General features: G+C 43.6%; 1 protein-coding gene across 1 annotated transcript in view; it reads right to left on the bottom strand.

Annotated features, from left to right (window-relative positions):
• Positions 1-13,786, bottom strand: part of LOC137296024 (interleukin-17 receptor D-like) — a 43,789-nt gene extending 30,003 nt beyond the window's left edge. Inside the window, exon 1 of the mRNA XM_067827653.1 lies at positions 13,680-13,786. The gene's annotated coding sequence lies outside the window, so the exon portion shown is untranslated. The remainder of the gene's footprint in view (positions 1-13,679) is intronic.
• Positions 13,787-14,263: the final 477 nt, after the last annotated feature.

Below are 14,263 nucleotides of genomic sequence, written 5' to 3'. Positions count from 1 at the left end.
AGGTTCATTATGAGCATACCCATATCCTGCAGGTTGAAATCTAGCTTGATAGTTGGTTGTTTAAGCACCATTTTAGTCAACCGAGCGTACCCTACGGCTAGACTGGCTACCACTGTGGCGTGGTATGCGTCGTTGACGAACGTTTTCCCCTCAGACATTATGTATATGATATAAAATATTAAAATTATAACATGATATGCGGGTCAATAGTGGGGGATACCCCCACACCCCCACTGTTGGGGGTTACCTCACTGTTGGGTGGTGGCTCACTGTGGGAGGGTACCCCCACGTATAACCATGTTATAACCACGGCAGCAGTTACGCCTACAGCCAACAACAGTCGGGGGTTGGTCACTTTATGTTGGTTACACCACCGTTTTTTTACCGGCAGCTACTCTCTTAGGATTCTTCTGTCTGGTTACTGTTTGTGAAGGGGTCACTTCCCTCACTGTGGGGGGTATCACCTCGGGAGGGGTTTCCCTCACTGGTTCCTGTGTCACTTCCGTCACCTCGGGAGCAGCATCCATCTATACTATTATTATTATTCTTTCTCTCAAATTGACAATGTTTTGCCGTGATAATCGCCGCCGTCACTGGAGCCAACAACATACCATATTTGTGGTACAGCCCGCAGCTGATAGAGCTCACGGCGTGTTCGATAAAAGGGTCTTTCTCGAGGTCCTCCCACAGATAAAGTCGGCGCTCTGGTGGAATGGGAAGGAAGTGTGATACAATACCGGTGTATATCTGGGTCATAGCCGATCCTATTGTCTTTGTCATTTCTGCTCCGAGCCGGGACTCGTATCTAGCGTACAGCTTATCGATTTCTTCGGCTGACATTTTGTGAATTTTATCCGGAGTGTAGTCTCCAAAGTAATGTTTGGCTTTGCCGCCAACAGCCAACGCCACCAGTTTCTCTCGCTTGGGGGAATCCCCCACAGTGGGGGTACCCCCCAACTGTTCGAGCAATTCCTCACACTCCATCTTATAATATAACAAGTAAGATTTAGTTTTAACTATATAATACCCGATGCAGACAAAACACAGAGAAATGAAGGTTAAGTTGCACACGACAAATACTTCAAATATCATAGCTATGCTTAGCTTTGCTTAGCTTTGCTTAGCTTTAGCTTAGCTTTGCTTAGCACACTCTATATGCTACTGGTTGGTCGGTCTTTAGCACGAGCTTAGCGTGTTTAGTTTCAGCGAGCTGTTTCTTCACACGTTCCCGTTCTAATTTGCTCATCACATCGTTCTCTCTCAAACACTCCTCGAACGAATCCCTGTCCTTGCAGTGAAATAAGGCCACCCATCGCGTCTGCTCCCTGAGGTCTTTCAACACCGAGTTGAACTTCTGCGTTAGCACCCAGACGCTGTGATTTGCATGCCGGCCGGAGAAGGCCAGGTACGATAGCATGTCTCTCTTTTTTGTTATCTCGCGATTAGCACTGCAGTCGTCCAGTATGAACAGCGTCGGTTCCCCTTTAAATTTCTCGTGAAGAGCTTTCAACCAGTCCTGCAGGCGTGTTCCAGGGTCGATTTTGTGTACGTCCGGGTCCGTCATCACCCAAGGTCGCGCGTACGTTTTATTCATGCCCAGAGTAGGGCACATGATAACGATGTTATCGAACACATCCTTGTAGTAACCCTCCAACATATCCAACACGAAAACGGTCTTCCCACATCCAGTCTGCCCGCACACTATGGCGCAGTGTGGGTCAGTGGGTAACCCCAGGGGACACCCCACTAGTAGATGGCTTGCACGAATCTCCCATTGTCTATATTAAGTTGCGCGTCCATAATAACGTACAGATATAATTTCAACTTACCAGCGGTTTGAGCCTTCTTAGTAATCTGGATGGTTATCCCTTCGCTGCCGTTATCTATACGGCGCCCGCTACCGTGCAGTTTATCATCATCCGTGGATCGCATGTCCAACCATAGGGCGTACTTGGTGGTCAGGTATTCACCGATCTGCACGGAGCCGAGGTCCAGGTCCTTTGTTATGTAATCCCCCACTGGTAGCTTTTTTATCTCATCCCACTGCTGGTGTGGTCTCATACCATGACTGAACAGCTGGTTGGGCACGCCCTCGATGGTAACTTCCACCTTTTCAATCTCGGGGTTGAAAAACTTCTCGCTGTCCCTCCGGAATGGATCGTAATACTCCACGGGGACGACCAGGATACCTTTCATCGATCGCGCCGGCACGTTCAGGTTGATATTCCACACAGTGTCGCTCTTATCTCGCACGACTGATCTATGCCTCAGTACGCGATCGTACAGGATAGCCATCTTCCCAGAGTACTGGCTTCGAACCTGCCTGGCCAGCTCCGGGCTAGTGACCATGTCGAACTCAAGAGAGATGTTGTCTATGGCATAACTAGCCTCATCACCGTTCGGCGTACGCACTACTTTGCTATAGTCGTTAAACGTGAGCTCGTATTCGAGCCTATCACCCAGCGCGGCCTGGTAAAACGGCGCGTGTCCCGTGAGCAACTCGAAGTCGAGCGGCACGCAGAATCGATTCCCGTATGCTAGAGCGATGGCCTTTTCACCGTCCGATAGCTTGTCTTGCTGGTCTTGCGTGAAGACATACCCTATGCGCGCCCGGGTTGATTTGCTGATGCCCTGGTACACATCATTGACTCGTTCTCTCTCGCTTTTCCAGAGATCCTTGTAGCAGTGAAACACGTCGCTGTCGTCGATGCTCAGCACCTCGTTACCGCTGATCTTGAGGGTCGTTTTCTTGATGATAGCTCGACCCACGTTCCGCACTAGCTCGCGTTTGTCGTTGTCGGAGGTCAACGTGATATTGAACGCCAGTCGAACAGTGCCTGGTACAATGAGGTCATTCTCACCAAGGTTTGGAAATCTAACCAGCAGAGTTTGATTCTGGTCTATCTTGCTGGGATTGTTGGTGATGGTCACCGACTGGCGCACGGCTCTGGCTCCTAATGGCTCTCTCAATCTTCTGAAAGGATCTAATTTTCTGCCGTACATTGTTATATAAAAGAAATATATTTTTAATACTAATGGATGAAGACATAGATATGACGGAGATGCCGGGCGCTAGTGCCCAGGCATTCGATGATGAGCAGGAGACCTCATTTACTAGTTCACCATTGAACCAAGAACTCTTGGAAACAACGGTAAATGATTATTACGAAAGTTTAAGAAGAGATAAAAACTACGTTGAACCACAGGGTCGATACCATAAGAATTTTTTTATTGATACAAAGGGTGTTCTACGCCTTAAGTCTGACCCAGGGGTTGACCTCTTTAACAAGAGCAATAAAAAACCACTGGCCTTATCAACTCTAGCCAGCCGCCATGGTGTCGAATTTATCCGTAAAAATCTAAACATGAATGATTACGGTGGTGCAATACCTAAGGCCGTTAAAGAAGATCTGCAAGCTACCAGATCCCACCTCACCACTAGAGATGAAATGACACCACAGCGTGCTACAGAAGCCTCGGACAGCATAGAAAAACTGTTGAGCACCTACTGGGACAAACCGTTACCGGGGTTTGACTTTCCAGTAAGGGAACTGCGCGGCTTAGACGAAGCCGTGAAACGCGTGCGTGGAGAACTCGTGAACAACATGGGGAAACTGAACGAAATCGACGAGCACATCGCTAGGGAAAAAACCAAACTCAACGAAACTGAAAACGATGATATGAAGCGTCGTATCAATGAACGACTACGTGATTTAGAAGACGAGAGACGTACACGATTGGAAGCCGCTTCCTCGAATCGTGAACAGCTTCGATCCCAGATCAGTCGTATTCGGGAAACAATCGATAGAATACTGAACGAGGATACAACTTTAGCCAACAGGATTCGGATATTGTTCCGGGAGCAAGGGATCACCATCGCCAGCATTCTGACTGCATTGGGTTTCATTATATCAACCCTGGTGGTGTCACTGGTGGGGGGAACCCCCACACCTGCCGGCGGGGGAACTCCCACTCCCACAGGCGGTGGTGTTAAAGACTGGATAAAAAAACTCGGGGAAGGCCTAGCTAAACTGGCTGGTAAAGCCGCCGAAGCCCTTCCCGGCATCCTGGGTAGCATCGTCTCGTGGTTGTTGAGCGCTCTGTCTAAAACTGCCATGTGGCTCAGTCAAAACCTGTGGGCAGCCATCGTCGCCGTGGCGGGTCTGGTGTACGTAGCGGCTAAGAAATCTTTAACCAAATAAGTCCCAAAGTTACCCCACCAACCACCAGGGTCGTTTTATTATCAATATGCTGCTGATAGGGGGGTAGCCCCACATGTATATGGGTGTGTGTGGGGGGCACATGAATTTTAGGCTCCGGGGGCGGCGCAACTATACCCGTTTCACGTGGTGGGATGTGTGGGATATAGGGGGTGTTAATATCGGGGTTGATACCCAATTTTTGGTCCGCCGTGGCTATGACTATTTTGTTGTTATAACCCACCACTTTTTTTATTCTCAGTTGCATATCACTCGGAGCCATGTACAGCCCCACGCCGAACACGTAATTGACTTTCGATCTGGCGTATTCTAACACGTTTTGGTAACGGTCGATGGCCCGCGGGAGATCAACTGGAGAATTGATAGCATCCTCAACGTTGGAAACGAACTGTTTCTGAGCGTCGTAAGCAGTTCCCTTACCGAGGATGTTGGAACGCGTCATAGACTGCGCACCCAACAGCGCCCACACGTACGTTCGAATCGAGTCGTTCAACCTGACTACCCCGGCACGAGTGAATCCTTTCGACGTGTCCAGCATGAACATTTTCCACCCGTCTGCGGTTGACTGCTCCACTTTCTGGACTGTGAAAGCAACACCGCCTTTAAAGTTCATACGATCATCCCTCCATTCATTACTCGACAAAGCAAAGTCCTGGCGTAGTATATCTCGTTTCAGTAAATCATCACTGACTTCTTTCACTGATCGCGCGCCATCATAAGGAATACCCAACCCGTGGTTCGGCCCCGGCAAACGCCAATCCGTCTTCGGGTTTATTTCGAATTCATTGCAAATACGTTCGTAGGCCCGTCTATCGTACGGGTTGTTTGTTGCGCCCCACGCTTTGTCCTGTGGGAGGGGGGCGCTGATCTCTTTAAGGATACGTCTGACCTGGTAGTACACGTGGAACTTGAACACAGACTGACTCAGCGGTCCACGCCGAGTGTCGGCCAATGTCACACCACACCCCGTTGTAGCGCACCACACGGCAAAGTTGAATTGATTCTGCCAGAACTGCATAGGGTTGTTGAACCAAGCGTGGACTGCCTTGATGTTAGTCACCGAAAGCTTATACTTATCGAACACATCTAAAAGCTGGGCATTGAAATACAACTCAGGAGCAACCACGATCTTCATGGGGGAGAAATCTACATCCAGTTTAGGGTAAAACACACCAGGGGAATACATTTTAAAACTATTATATAATGAGCATATATACTCTAACATGTACATAACACTTCCAGGAATAACGAGCGGTGAGGCCGTTCAGCTGACGCACGCGATCGATAACACGTCAGGTCAACTCGAAGTCGCACTCTGCGATATCACCTACCTACCGCAATGGACTAACATCAACATCAGCAACAATAAGCTGTTCGTCAGTGGAACTCGCAGTCAAATAACTGACGGCTACTACAGCGTGTGCTCTCTAAACGACGAGGTCTTCAAACCCCTGGGAGCCGAACTCAAGATGAACGACTCAAACGGTACAGTGGTGTTAATCAACAACGGAAGAAACCCCTTAAGGCTAGGCCGACCATTAGCGAGGATACTCGGTATGTCTCCTGACGAGATAAAACCAACAACAACCGTCACAGGCACGAAGTTACCCGACCTAGTACCGTACCGAGAGCTGTACATTCATCTCGGTCAGGTGAGCACAACGTACAACATTCAAGGAGGTCACCCTTCCACTATACTGAGAGCAGTGCCGGTGAAAACTGAGAAATTCAACGACGGTAGAACCGAGTCGTTTTCACCACGGCAGTATAAGAGATTAACCCAGGGCAACATACCTGAGCTGACAATATCGGTGTTAGATATAAATCATAATCCTGTAAATATAGGATACCTCAGTTTAACGCTTCATGTAAAATGACCAGCGCACAAGGGCCCGGAGTGAAAAAATGCGTCAATATCGGGATCTCCGACCTTGGAGACACGCGCGGTTTCGACGCTCCCGGAGTAGATGGTAAATCGTACGCCTTGCAACTGAAAAACAACATTTACAAACGCGTTGAAATCCCCTCCGGTGGAACCCTAAGTGATATGATAGATACCACAAGAGCAACAGTCAACACGAAGTACGCCCTTGTCAACACCGGTGATAATAATTGGGTAATATACCCATCGTTCGGAGGTAAACTGTTCGACTTAGACGATGTTGAGAGCACTACCGTCGCCCGAAACAAGCCATATATGCTCGTCTTCACCGAAGATGACAAGTGGGTGTTGTTACCCGATAACAACTGGTTTATCAATATTAGACTCGTCTCCCCCTACGTGTTCACTGATAACAAAGACAACCACCTAAACAAAGTCGTGAACAATGGAACCCTGCTCGTGGCTTACGTCCCAACTCAGAGACGTAGCATAGTCGTCAGCCCAGTCAACACTATAGCAGCCCACATGCTATCGAGTAAACCAGCCATACAAAACGTGAAATTGCAGTTGGTGTCTGAATTCGAAGGTGTGGTCACTATACTAGAGGATCTACCGGCAAACTCAACACTGATCATCAAAGTCTACCTAGGGGAACCATCGGGGAATGATGTCGAGATCGTGAAGGGGATCAAACTCGGGTTTGTGAAACGACACCAGTATCAAGTTTGCAACGTTTACGTGCGGGTGGGTGTCGACTCCAAGACCAGTCTGCAGGGGGTCAACGTGATCGTGGAAAACAAGATATCACTAATCAATATCTTCCTGCCTGACAACATACACTTCATGGGTATGAAGTTAACCCCTGAATTATTATCAGAAAACCAGTTGGAAATTATATCGTAATAGTATAATAATGACCAGTCATCATCCCAACACTACACTTAACGACCTGGGAGATACGGAGGGATTCGATCAGCCTGGTGAGGAAGATGAATTATACATCCTGCACTTCAAAGACAACGTGTACAGACGGGTGTCGTTATCAGATTTAAAAGAGCCTGAATGGCTGCTCAACTTAACAATCGCCTCACCTTATATCACATTAAAAGAAGAAAAGTGGGGGTACATCTCTAAGATTAGGAATAACGGTATCTGGCCCGGGGATTTCATTACGGAGAATAAAGCAACAGTCTCGATAGATTCTCGTATTGGAGAAAAAAGTGGGTTAAGTTCTGACACAGAAAGTAAATTAACATTTAGCAGTAAGTTTTTTTTACCCAAGGAGCATCTTGATCAAATAAACTACCTCTACACAATCATCATAGAAGTCGTCTTTAAGTATTTTGACAACGCCTCGAAAGGACGCCAAATTTTACCCGGGTTGACAATACACTGGTTTGACGAACACGTAGGTCAATATTGCCGTATTGTTATACAACGGGATACCACGGGTCCTATAAACCGCTTAATAAGCCTCCCTGGGGTTTTTATTACAACAGAAAAGTCTATTAGCTTCACACCTATTATCATTAATTATGATCTATCCCTTGTAGGCTTCAAATTCATTCGTGAAATATTAACTGAAACCCAAATAAAATATTTTTCAAAATATATATTATAGATGGGTCTGTACCCAGTCGTAGAGGAAGTAGCGAAGACGCTGGAAACCGTAGATGGGTTCCGCTTGAGGCAGTTATGTGATGTGAAACGTCAACTAGAACAAGACCGTGACACACGGAAAGCACTATGTAAAAAGTATAATAGAGCTTTCAATATCGTGGACGGGGCTGACACTACCCTTATGGCAACCAGCATGGGACTAGGGGCGGCAGGCGTTGGGTTGTTAGCTACCATCGTGGCCGCACCTATAGTGCTAGGTATTGAAATAACAGCTGGGGTGGCAGGGTTGGCAGGGTTGGCGCTTAAGTTAGTATCACGCAGACTTAATCGTAAGGCATTGAAACACGACGAGATCAGGGTTCTTGCCGAAGCAAAGCTGAACACAGTGAGTGAGCGAATTTCCACGGCACTCTCTGACAGTAAGATCTCAGAAGAGGAGTTTCGTTCAATCCTATCTGAACTCAAAAAATATAACGGAATGAAACAAGATATTCGATCCAAGTCTCGTAAGTCTGCTATCAGCGAGGACGAGAAAAAAAAGTACATAGAACAGGGGATACAAAAAGCCCAGCAAGCCTTTATTATGAACACCAAAGAGATCGTAGGCGGTTCACGTTAAACTGTTTCATCGATATAAACATGACATAGGGGAACACGAGGGCGATAGCCGTAAGCGGGCCACCGATCCCATATGGTCAGTCAAAACTTACAACATAGATAAAGTGGATATGAAAGCCGACGAACCTAACTTGTACTACTTGAGGGATGGGCCGGGTAGGGGGTTTGTAAGAGAAGAATTATTGATCGTACCGTACGGCACAGTGTTACCTCCTACCAAGGCATAGTAATTACCGCCAACTTTTTTGTAGTAGGGGTAATAGTAGCAAGAGCTAATGGCCCAACCAAAGCCTTATTTAGTAAATAAGGCTTTGTAGAGACATTTCTTGAAAGTGGTCCAGAACCCCTATTCCCTATACTACTAATTTAGTGAGAGAGTGTGTGAGTTTAGTCTTGTGACGGTTTCAGCAGTATTCCAACAGACACCAGAAATAGGTTTCAAACATTGTGGGGAATGGAACCTGGGCCTTCAGTGTGACAAGTAAAAGCTTTAACCACTTCGCTACCCTACCATTCCTGAATGAATTTAAAGTGACCAATGACAACAATTCACCTGACAGATATTATCATGCTTACGTAGACAAATGTAAAAGAGTAGTAACCTAAAACTCATGTTATATATCTTTTCCTTTTATCTAACTCTATATCTTTCCTGAAAATATAGACATTCCAACTGATTCCATGGCATTTGACAGGGTAACTAACCATTTTGGGTTTCCTTAATGTTCATATGCACAAAAAGGTTCTGCATGTGACTACATTTGGCTGATAGTTCGATGTGTGACTCCATTACTAACCAAGACAAATTTTTCCTACTTCACTCAGTAAATTATGTCAATGTTTGTGGTTTCTGCTTACAACTCAACAAAGGTCAGGATAAAGCATTATAACCATTTTAGTTTGAGACTGGTAACAATGTACACATGGTGGAAAAGCATTCCAACCAAAATATTTTGACTACTTGTATCACTGGTCTTAATAGTAGTGTCTCATCATTATTGATTATCACACGAGTGTGTTTGGGATGGTCCATATCATGCATAAGGAATAAACATTGTACATTGAGAGCCTTGGTGAGATAAATACTTTCAGTGTTTATTCCTAATGCAGACAATCAACAAACAAATGTCTTCATGTTTACACACAGTCAACAGCAAACTGTCCTCATGGTCACACAGAATCAACAAACAACTGTCAGCATGGTTACAATCAACAAACAACTGTTGCCATGGACACACAGTCAACAAACAACTGCCACCATGGTCTCATACAATCAACAAACAACTGTCACCATGGTCACAGGCAGTCAACAAACAACTGTTACAGTCACGAAGGTCGCACACAATCAACAAACAACTGTCACCGTGGTCACACAGTCAACAAACAAATTCCACCATGGTGACACACAATCAACAAACAACTGTCACCATGGTCACAGACACTGACACAATCAACAAACAACTGTCACTACTGTCACAGTCAACAAACACTTTGCCACTTTGAATGAGTGAATGAGTTAAATGCTGCCTCTAACCACACTCCAGTTACATCCTGGTGTCTCACTGTCAGTTCAGTTTTGCAGCAAAACAAAAAACAAAACTGGGGTCAGACAGGTTAAAGTCCAAGAGCAAGGGCTCTGCTCTGCCCTTAAGAGATCTGGTCAACATTTCCTCTCAAATGGAATGAGATATGGCTAATTGTTACCATAGTTACCAGCTGGTTACAATAACATGAGTGCACTGAATGAGATGTATAGATTTAATGTTTGACATGTTTAATATTAAAACTCCTCGGAATCAGTAACTAAAATACAGGAACCTTTAAAGATCACATATGCTCCAGGGGTGCAAATGCATAAATCACTCATTGACATCATTATACATGAAACCCCGTCATTAACACTGCTCATTACAATCTTTAATTACCTTAAATCGACCCTTTTGACAACAGTGCACAATTTCCAGCCACAAACGAAATTTCAGCCAATCAGAGCGGCGTGTCTCCATGACGTAATAGTAGGTATAGATATGAGGGTCTATGCAGAATTCATCTACATTTAAGGGGGTAAACTATTTCGTTTACAGGTTTGTACAAACCTGAAATCACGACAGCTGTGGTGAAAAATGAAAGCTTTATGTTCGCACAATCTACTGTCTTTTAGTTTTGTCTCTTGCTTTGCCTAGTTTCCGAGTTATGACCCTTGTTTTCATAGAAGATTCTGTCAAAATCACTTGGCGTCGCTAGGTTGTAATCTGTGTTACGTGGTATAAATCTACACATTATTTATCATCATTCACTTGATATTTGCATTTTGTTTCTATTAAGTTGTCAAGCTTTCAACAGAATCATTGTTTTCGTCATGAAGTGTAATGATGCAGACGACATACAATAGGGCGTGCGTGTGAATTGTGATTCATATAGGCAAACTATAAAATGTGTATCGATATTACATTCCTGTTATACATTCCCAGATCGCTTCTTTTTATTAAGTTTCAAAATGCATACAAGTATGATTATAAAGTAATTAGGATTATGAGACCATATATAAAGACGTATATATTGACAAGTGTCTACATACTGGTGAGTGAACGTTTACAAACCAAGTAAATTTAGCAAGTGAAGAAATTTATCGCGCAGTATTTTCACTTCAACCCCGACCTCGCTTATGTTACGTTAAAGGTAGTGTCATAACTCCTTTTGGTCATGATTCAGATACATATTTAACAACTACTAGAAAGTAGTTTTGATTTTCTAACTTGATGAAAACAAACCATAATCTCATTAATTCAAGAGGACTTTAGTCCGTGACTTCACAATTTTCAAAAATGGTGGCGCCCTGTCTGAGAATAAATGCTATTTAAGTTTGATTTCACCGACTTACAAAATCAAAGTTACTTTCTACTGGTAGCAAAATATGTATTTTATTAATGGACAATAGGATTTTGCATGACATTGCTTATAACATAACAATTTCACTCATGGAAGCAAGTTGGAGGTCAATATAATATTACTTGCAATATTAATGTCACTTCGACCCCCGCCTTGCTTCCGTGGAAGAAGTCGTTATGTTACAAACTGTGTCATGCAAAATCCTTTTGTCCATGATTGAAATACACACTTAACTACTAGTAAAAAGTAGTTTTTATATTCTGACTTGATGAAAACAAACCACAATCTCAACATTTCTAACAGACTTTAGCCTGTGACTTCACAATTTTCAAAAATGGTGGCTCCCTGTCTGAGGATTAATGCTATTTAAGTTTGTTTTCACTGACTTACAAAATCAAAATTACTTTTCACTGGTAGTAAAATATGTATTTTATTGATGGACATTAGGATTTTTCATAACATTTCAGCTGATTGCTTATAACATAACAATTTCACTCTTGGAATCGAGGCAGGGGTTGATATAATATTACTTATGATAATATTGTCACTTCGACCACAACCTCGCTTCCGAGGAAGAAAGCATTATATTCATGCAAATCCTTTTGGGCAGCAATGTGTAGTAAGCAGTCTTTATTTTATAAACACAATGAAACTTGAACTCCATTTTCTATCCTGGAAGCTTGGTAGGGAGCGAACCATCTGATTTAGTATATACCACAGGCCTCCACAACGCTCGCTTCGCACACACAAATAACCAATTTAAGCACAAACTACGGGGTCCGGAGGAAATCTGTGCATTGTGACACCATCATCCAACCCAAAGGAGCAGTTAACGGCAACACAACAATTCGTCATGTCTTTGGTGACGCTGAGAAATCAGCAAAATGACAAGCTTCTTACACATTTTCTATACAACTAACTGAAAATCATTCCTTCTATGACACCACTACAGGGCTCTGGTGACAGAGTTACGTAACCTGTCTGTGGTCTTGTTTACAGTCGAGAGAGAAGCAGACGGCTTTTTGACAACTTTTTAGCTCAAAGCGCTAACACACAATCTGGTTTTTATTACCATGGATACAGGATTACCCAAGCTGCTTGTGAGGTGCTAGAAGATTAATAGTCACATCCCACTAGGTACCCATTTTCTGCTGGGTGAACAAGTTTCAACATGGTAAACAAACTCACTTGCCTAAGGTGAGACCACATGTAACGTATGCGCTTCAGTGTGTGAATGCATAGAGCCATTTAGAAAGCCTGATGTTATATATGTAGTATTTGGGACTAGACTTTCTCAGTTAAGTAGATTCTGATACTTTGTGGGGCTGAGGGTTCAAACACACACTTCAAGATTCAGGTACTGGATCATCAGCTATGAGAGAGTGAATTTCAAATCTTTTTCACAGACAGCTTAATACCTTGTGTAAGGTCAGCTTGTGTATGGATTGTTACCACTTTTATCACCTTTCTAAAAATCTTCAAGTTTGAGTTTGGGGATACAGTATTTACTTCTCTGTCTGAGACACATATATGTCCCCACAGAATATGTTCTAACAATCAGCTGCAGCAAAAAGTAGCATATCCAGGTCAAATACTGCAGGCATCATTTTCTCATTTTCAACAATCAAACTAACAAGTACTAAAGATGACAACACTCTCCTTGCCTACAAATACAATGTAAGAATACTACACTAAGGATATCAAAGGCATGTGAAGATCATTACAAATTGAAGTGGGTGTGAACAATGCAGAAACGAATGTTAGCAGCTTAGAAAATAAACAAGTGCCCTGCCAGTGCCAATTGGCTATATGGGTTTTTGTCATGGGTGGCGGTTTGGCAGACTCCATTTATATTTTTGGGGTTTAGAGGCAAACTAGAAGCTACTTTGTTGTGTCATGCCTACTAAAATGGAGCGAGGATGGCAACATTCGCAAGTTGGCTGATACCATGGTGCTGCGATGGTATTGATTATATGTTGCTCATAAGCTTGCTGTCCCTGCCTCCCACGTGATACCCTGGTCTAGATCTGTTCACTGACCACAAACATATGTCTGGAATATTCCTGACTTTGCCCATTTGTGTTGCCATAAGACACCAACATGGTTCAAATAGGGATCACAGTTTTGTATGAAGTTCTGACACTGAGGTGGACATGTACCTCCCGTGAAAAATCTACAATTCAGTGGGACCTGTTACGATAGGAAACCAATCTCGCCTGGCGAGATGCATGCTGTTGATGTTGATTCCCTCTTGGTGACTAAGGTGACCAATAGATAAATCTCGATTTACTGTCTCCATAAAAAGCGTAAACGAAGACGTCAACCGATAAGTAAATAAGTAAACAAAGCGAAAATCTGGTCACAAATGATCTCAAATGGCAGGCGATTAATAATGGACACGAGCGTTAATGGAATCGAAACTACATGTTAACAGTCTTTACAAATCTTACCACGTATACATATAATCCAGTGTGTCAAGTTTAGCCATCAAACCCGGGTATTATTGCAACTGGGTTGACAACTTCGGAGCACTTGTGACCTCTGAAACTTCCGGTTTGAGAAGGGAAGCAACTCACTTAGAATAATTGTTTGCACACCTCTATGAAATATAATCTACACGCACAGGAATATTCACAGAATTTAAAAAATCATACACGTGTAAACCCAAGCCACCTCTATATCTACGGTATATTTTCAAACAATCTATTTCTAGAACTGACATCAGTCTACAGCTGAACAGCAAACAGTGGCTTTTATTGTTGCGAGATTTTTTAATCCGTCACAGATTCACGAAATCTTTAAACTGATAAAAGTACAGTGCGGTAAATGTTTCTGTTTAACCACAGAAAATGTGAACTATCCAAATCCTGCCAAATGTGTTAGTACAAGTACAGATAACAAATGGATGAGTGCTCTATTGAATAACATTATGTATTTAGTAAAGGAAAAAAGTTTCGGGAAAGGTGGGCGTGAATATGTAGATCAGAGCTAGTCCATTGTAACTCGGCTTTCTGTTTGATAATTTGCTGTGGAT

The sequence above is a fragment of the Haliotis asinina genome, chromosome 9 (assembly GCF_037392515.1).
Source record: "Haliotis asinina isolate JCU_RB_2024 chromosome 9, JCU_Hal_asi_v2, whole genome shotgun sequence".
NCBI lineage: Eukaryota > Metazoa > Mollusca > Gastropoda > Lepetellida > Haliotidae > Haliotis > Haliotis asinina.
Note: the sequence above shows the minus strand (reverse complement) of the source record. Positions and strands in the feature narration are given on the sequence as shown.